Source organism: Anopheles aquasalis, chromosome 2, assembly GCF_943734665.1.
Source record: "Anopheles aquasalis chromosome 2, idAnoAquaMG_Q_19, whole genome shotgun sequence".
NCBI classification, from domain to species: domain Eukaryota; kingdom Metazoa; phylum Arthropoda; class Insecta; order Diptera; family Culicidae; genus Anopheles; species Anopheles aquasalis.
Genome location: NC_064877.1, coordinates 34,722,501 through 34,730,000, shown reverse-complemented (window position 1 = coordinate 34,730,000; position 7,500 = coordinate 34,722,501). Strand labels below are relative to the sequence as shown.

At 51.3% G+C, this 7,500-nt stretch overlaps 1 protein-coding gene across 3 annotated transcripts in view; it reads left to right on the top strand.

Annotated features, from left to right (window-relative positions):
* The first annotated feature begins 2,442 nt into the window (after positions 1 to 2,442).
* LOC126581539 (uncharacterized) overlaps positions 2,443 to 7,500 on the top strand; it is a 13,843-nt gene continuing 8,785 nt past the window's right edge. The window contains exon 1 of one of the 3 annotated variants that reach the window (XM_050245257.1): positions 2,443 to 2,516. The gene's annotated coding sequence lies outside the window, so the exon portion shown is untranslated. The remainder of the gene's footprint in view (positions 2,517 to 7,500) is intronic. The other 2 variants (XM_050245256.1, XM_050245258.1) reach the window with 2 other exon arrangements.

Here is a 7,500-nt window from a genome sequence, read left to right as displayed (position 1 = left end):
TCAAAATGGACCTGGCTCTTCAGGTTGAGGCTCCCCAGGTCAAATGCCAAACTCACGGGGCAGGTTGTGAAAATTGAATTTAAACATTTTGCTTCTGGACCTCCCATGCTGGCACCGAATTCTTGGAACTCGGCACTAGATGATTTGATTTTTGGCCAGCTGATTAGGTTCCCATCATGGCACCGTGCGCTGTATCATAATTTCATTTGAAGAGAGCACCACAGGCGCGCACCGCTGTTCGATGGTCCCGTAAACTCTGCTCTGGGAAGAAACTGGGCCATGCGGTTCCCCTTCAATAACACTTGGACTCCGGGCCAGGGTTCAAGGCGAAAGGATTTCCCCGAAAGAAGCGCGCGCTCGAGCTCGTTCGCTCGGTTGTCTGCGGTGCTGCAAGTGAAAAGCTTCACAGGGAAAAAGGAAAACTCCCAGTGCCTCGTCTGAAACTCGCTCGAGTTTTCGATCCATTCGAACCGTCGATCGGCAACAAGGTTTTGGTGGTGAACGAAACGAAACGAATTGGAACATTGGCCAATAACACCGGTACACCGTTGAGCAGTGTAACCGATCTCGGCAGCACCACCTCTAGAGCAGCGTCCATTCTCCCGGGGCGTTCGGTTCACTCGCGATTCTATACCTAGTCTGTATCTCTTGTTCTTACCACCTTACCCTTTCGCTTCTCCCCCCCAAAAAAAAAAACCCTTGGCTCGCGTATGACTCGGTACCAGGAGATGCAAGGAACTTGAAGCAGCTAACAGAGTGTCATGTTACATATGTAATAACAGTTTACCACACGTTTTGTGTTTCGGATGCCGTTTGCCACATTTGCCACGACGGCTCGACAGCGAGTTACACCGATAGAGCACAGGATGGTGAAGAGGCTGCCCTAAGCCGGGGAGGGAAGGTGGTGGCAAAAGACATAAATATTCAACAGCATTCTGGGAAACCCCGCCACACTACGCCAGGAAAACCTTTAATGTCATCGATCGGCAGAGGTTTGCAGGCAGGAATCCGAACAAAAAAAACCAAGACGAAAGGACATGGAATCGAAAGGATGTCGTAATTTGGAAACGTATGTAAAACATGTCATCCTGATGCTTTAAATCATATGCTACAGTCGTTCCAAGAGTTGCAAAGCAAACGCCGACAAAACGACGCACACGCCATTCGACGCCATGCTCCTTTTCCAGCGCATTTTTCCCTCGTTTACTTGCTCCGCTCCAGGCGTTCGCGCAAATCATTAAATTCGCTAGCCTCCAAATTAACTGTTTACTGACAAATTGCACCCACAATCGTGAGGGTGTGGAACGGTGATAAAAGAGAAGAATTCCCGTTCTACGCGCACCACCAGTAACGTCACGCGTCAAACGCGCGCTTTTGCGCTGGAAATTATCACTCTCCGTTGCCGCCGCCGCCGCCGCCGCCACCGCCGCTACTGAAGTAAGTCAGGTTGATCATCATCAGCCTCGTCGTCATCGTCACTTTGGAAGGTTGGAGTGGAAATTCCTCCCGAGATGCCGATGCTGAGCGAGTGTGCCAGTGGAGTGTGTGCGTTCCACGGTAACCGTAGCGATGCGTTGCGCACGGTACGGTACGGAACGTGGCATTTGACGCGCCCATTGATGTATTGAATGACATCATGTGCCCACTTTTTGCGGATGCCCAGCACGTCAACACATGCTGAAGAGGGTGTTAGGGAGAGTGATGGAGCGAGGGAACGTTCCGGCACACCTTCCATTCCATTCCAGGCGCTCCCCCAGCGAGAGGCGCCTCCTTCGTTCTCCGAACCGGTGCGTCTAGCGTCTTAACGATGGCGACAATGCCTACTGTGGCTCGTCTTCTGCTGGTGCTCTGTTCAACTGCCCCTTACCTTTGGTGAACGTATCAGGAGCACCAAAGAGATGCTGCCACTGGACACACGTGGCAACTCGAGCCCTTTCCGGTGCTGCGGAGAGTAAAAAATGCCAACGAAACGCACACTCGTACGCAGGAAGTGAAAAGGAACGTGAATCAAGTGATGGCCAAGAACGTTCTTAACCCAGCATCCCCAGCTTTTCCATCTCTCCTCGAGCGCCCCACGGTCTAGTATTCATCCTCTATCCTTTCCTTCAAGACGTTCATCTCAGGCAAAATTACGATGATAAGGATGTGGCTACGATCATCTTCATCTCCCGAAAGAGATCCGAACACGGTCTCGAGTGAACCGAACTAACCGGCAAACGGAACGGCGCAAACTCAACGAAAACCACTTCCTCAACGACACGGCACACGATGACCTCGATTGTTTTGGGTTTGGCTCGGTCAACATCATCATCATCATCATCATCAGCACCATCAGCAGCACCCGCAGCAGCAGCAGCAGCAGCAGCCGCGGAACCGATGGAACGACGGTATTCGCGTGGATGCTGGATGCTGGAAGGTCAGTTCTGGTTCGCTCCTCCATGGGTACGGATGGGTTACGTTACCGTCAGTCCCCAAACGCTCATCGGTACGTCGGGACCGCGTGTGCGCTCCTCGTGGTAACGTGTTCCGTGGAAAATTGAGTTTTTCGTAGAGGGAAGGTTTGGTGGGATGGGCCGGGGGCTAGTTCGGGCATTGGGGGCCGGCCACGGTGGAATGTGTAGTTCATCTCGGTTCGATTATGTGGTGCGGCACCATAGGCACACAATGCGAGCGTTAAGGTTGATGACAACCGACCACCAACGATGACGAGTGGCGAGTGACGAGTGTGTGGTCGAAGGGAAGGGTGCCGTACCCCGGATTCCGGTGCGCCGATTTACTCCCGGGACGCCTGTCTGTGTGTCTGTGTGTTGATGTGCGTGCGTTTGGGGACCACATTCAACCCCTTTCGTGAACGAGGGAATTGAACTTTCACACCTACGCCGCCCGCACACAAATTGGACGACGGATTTCGTCGTGGTCGTCGTCGCGCACGGGTCCTTCGATACTTGCTCCGGGGGGAACCATCAACTTCAGCGCACGGCACAGCTTGGGCCACGCTCGTGCTATGGCCACACCGTTACCGGTAAACCCCCGGGTTGATGGAGAGCACCATCGTTTGGCGCACCATTTACATATCTTGTCGCGTCGCGCCGCCTCGTCGAAGGTGGCCCCTCCTGGTTTTTGGGGGGGCCATTACGGTGTTGCGTGTGATGTTTCGCATGGCATGTGTGTATGTGTGTTCCGGGGTGTATGTGTGCTTTAAAAATGATTACACTTGGGTGCGGTACGGGTGAGTGTAACGGTGTGACGATGGTGACGCTTGACTCGCGCGACAAAATGGATCGCACACTCCCTAAGTGGATAATGGAAATTACCTATTTGAGGTAATGCGGGGTTACCTCCCACCGCCTGGGCGGTATGTGTATGTGTGCTGCGTTATGTGTGAGTGAGTGTCGTGTTCATGTCGACGCTGCAGGGGGGGGGGGGGGGGCGCGGAGAGGCTGCGTGTTTAATAGCGGGCGTATTGTTTAGCCGTGCGAGGTGCGAAAATGTGGCCATTGTTCTACGCTCATCGTTCTCATCCAGGAGCTCTTCTGTTCAGCTTCTGCTGCTGCTGCTGCTGCTGCTGTTGCTGGTGGTGTTGGTCGATATGGTTGCAAGCACCTCATACATGAGAATGGTGACAATTTCCAAGTTTCCTAGTGCTCCACCGTTAACGACCGGGATCCTCGACCGCGGGAGCCGCTGTAATGGCTTGCAATGGCTTGCTAAACCCCAGCTGCTGGCTGCTGGTTGGGCATCTGGAGTTGGGCTTCCTCCTCCACCCCGCGCCGTGGCGTTGTTGATGGCATAATGGAGAGGCAATTTAATATGGCGAGTGATCGTACCGCGAGTAGAAAGAAAAGTGTCCTTCGTGGCACTTCTTGATGGCGTTGCTGCTTCCATGCCTTTCACAGTATCCTGTAGTGAAGAAGGTAGAGCTACAAAAATGGAGTATCTGGGTTCGTGAAAACATGTTTTATTGTTTGACAAAGTTTCCATTATTAATCCATTTTGGTGATCACAATATTGTCGCTCTATCAGCAAAGTTTCAACCGATTGAAAGGTCCCCGAGGGTTGAAGGACATGGTTGGTGAGTGTACAGAGCGTATCATCGGTGTGATGCGAGCCGTCACTTGCCCCATTCCACGTTCGAGTTTCAGTTTCCAGCATAAATCAGTTTATGCTGGCGCGAAAACAAATATGTATTAATTATGCACCGGGACAACCCTTCACACCGGAACTCATTATGGGCTGAACTGATGGACCCGAGCGAACGGCATCGGTCGCACCGGTCCACTGCCCACTGACAATGAAGGTTGAAGCGTCCGTGCTTGTGCGATAAACGACGATGACGACCACGACGACGACGACAGGACATGATTAAAACGTTGCCCTGTGCCATCACGCCCGCAGCAGTTAATAGCATCTCCATCAGCGTGAGCATCAGTAGCAACGCCATCAGCGCTAATATAAGGAAGAGATTTGCAGCCTCATCTACAATCACTACGCACATATGCACAGCGTTTATAGGCCGCACACGGTCATGGTTGGGTTGAGCTTCGGCATGCTTGAGATCGAGGTTTTGTTTCACTTAATGAACGCGACCGAGCGGAGTGGAAGTCTGCTTTCACCTCCCCTGTTTTACTACCTAATCGCTCCGGAGCGTTGATTGACGGGTCTGGCTCGATGCTAGAAGGTGTCAGAAAAATAAATCCCCTGAGCGCTTCACTCAGCGCTCTCGCCTAAGCCTTCGCCATGAAAGGTTAAACGGTGTCAGGACCCTTTTTAGTACAGGGCAATTGAATGTTTTTTTTTCTTCATACCTTACAGGCACTGGTTGAGCGTAAGATTAAGTAATTAAGCTGGTGAAAATAAATCAAGACACGCAACGTAACATCTGTTGCCACAAGTAATAGGTGCTTAGGGTGCGAGCGAACAATTGAATTAAGTCAGAAAAACGGTTTGAACCCACGTTCGAAGTAAATATTGTGAATCACAATCAAGGGAGCTTACGCAAGCGAACGGCAAACGATAGAATAATAATGCCCGCCCGTGTCGCGTCCTCTAATTGCAATAACACAATGCAGAAGGGTCTGTTATCGAGCCCGTCCAACAAGTAGCACCCGCTCCGAGCCCCTCGTCCCCCGGCGGGCGGACAAGGACAAGGAATTCGAACTCAAAAGAATCGTAAATCGAGCTCTATCGTGTGACAATTAGTGTCCATTCGATGCGATAATATTGTAAATTTGGCCACAATCGCGGAGCGGTAATGGTTTTGCTTCTGCCCAACATTAGCATTGAATTGGTGTGGTCCTTTTTTTCTCTATCGTTTTCGGTCTCGTTTGTTCGCTCTCCCTCACGTCTGTTGTTGACCACCGGACAAACAGCACAAACCGTAAACAGAACGATTATGTTTCTCGAATGAACCGGACGAACACACTGCGAGTAAACAGCCTCCCGGTCCGTGTGGCCACAGCAACAGAAGAATGTTTTAACAACTTGCGGTTATTGCTGCTTCTGTGTTCTTCCTTTCTTCCGGCCTGCGATCTGCCATCTCCGGCCGGTTCGTGGGTTCATTGGGTTCGGAACAAATACACCAGCGGATCGGACCAATTGCGGGCCGCTGCCAAATAGCCGCTGGGCTCCGTGGTTTGCAGTAGGATCTTCCCGCAGTAGGACAACAGTTTTTCCAACTGTTTAAAATTAGTCCACGGTCCAGGGGCCGGGGCCAGCAGATTCTCGCAAGAAACCAGGGGGTCTCACGAAACACGAAATAAGACAAACAAGAAAAGAAGAAGAAAAATAGCACAAGAAAAAAGGGAGGAAGACACGGGGCCAAACTCACTAACGTACAACATATTTCTAATATAATGCCTTTCGCATCTTATTCGCTCGCTCCGCACGCTCACTATCATTTGGGGCTCGATGGTGCAGGCAGCCGGTCGGTCGGTCGGTCGGTCGGTGGACTCCCCTTTGGCTAATGGATGATTTAAAAGTTTTGCTCGTGGCAGAGCTCAAGCTCGCTCCGCGGTTGGACCTTGAGAAACGAAGGCCACTGGGCAGAGATGGTTGGAATGGCGAATAATAGGGGCCAAAATCTCGTTCTCGAAATCGCACGTCCGCTGGCGCGGTATACCACGCGTATTGTGCCCGTCAGACCGTCTTCCGAAAGCTCCTGCGGTGGTCGGTCGGGGTTCATTCTTAGCGGCTGGTTAGCGTCCCCGATGCCATGTCCTGGCCGGCCCTACCCGGCGAGCGAGTAATTTTAATTAAGTAAACCATCCACACCACACCGAAGGCCGAAGGTGTTAGCTTTGACCTCCGTGACGTTTCTTTTCTTTGAAAATACCAACCAACCAACCAACCAACAAACTGTCGAGCAACCGAAAAGAAGCAGCAAACAGCGTTCCAGTCGGTGGTCCGCAGCGGTTAAAGTGCTTCGTTTTTCGTTTTGTTGGAGCCATCCCGGAGGAATGTTTGCTGTACACAAGCAAGGTCGACGCTCAGACAAACGATGATGATGTGTACCGCACATCGTACAGTCCAGAAGGTAATGGACCTCGAGCTCCGGTGTACCGAACCGACCGAACCGAAACGACGATGCACTCCGTCTGCAGTCCGGCAAACGGCTGGCAAACATCACCGAAACCTAGTGGCGCACAAGCGAGAAAGCTAGTGGCGAAAAGGTTTTACTTGACACCGTTTGCTGCCAGCAGTTGAAAGGTGATCTGTTAGCCTCGGTAGCTCAACGCTGGAGCTGGAAAATGAGAAACTTCTTGACGTACGGGCATATATTTGGCAGGCTCTTACACGGAGAATCAATTTAAAATGTAGCAAACAATGTGAAGGCGAACCACGGAAACGGAAGCGTCCGTGCGATGATTGATGATGCAAGCGAAATCAATCAACATCATCATCGGTCGGGGAAATGCACGACAAGCATCGATGACATTGTTGACGTTTGGTTTTAATTTTCGTTAACGTTTTTCTACAACCAAACCTTCGAATTTTGGGAGTTTGTGAGAAAGTATTTCTTAAATGTCAAATCTCATCCGTTAGGTGAGTGTAAGAGGCATACCCCTAGGGTTCCACTGCGTTTTGGTCTTTAGAAAAAAATCTGGCTATTAGCCAAGAAATGTGTTCCTTTTCAAAAATCACAAACCGAGCCACCGCTGTGCTCCGTGCGCTAGGCCGGACTAGCAAACCGGGCATCCGATGCTGCTCTGGATGTCCTGCGGTGGCACTGTTTGACGCTGACCATTTATCATTATCAGGTCAGCACCAGCGCACAGAGCGCGATGCTTGTGACTAAGACGACGGCATCGCTGTGCGCGCTCCGTTCACGAACATTAAACGCCATTCGGGCCATCCTGCCGTTCAATTCATGTCCGGTTTGTTTTTTTTTTGTTGCTCCACTCTGTCTCCGCCTTTCTGTTGGTTTCCCTCCCATTTTGAGCTTCTTTTCATTTCATCGATGCACCACCCGCGATGCTTAGAAGCCATCGGTGTCGATCGGTA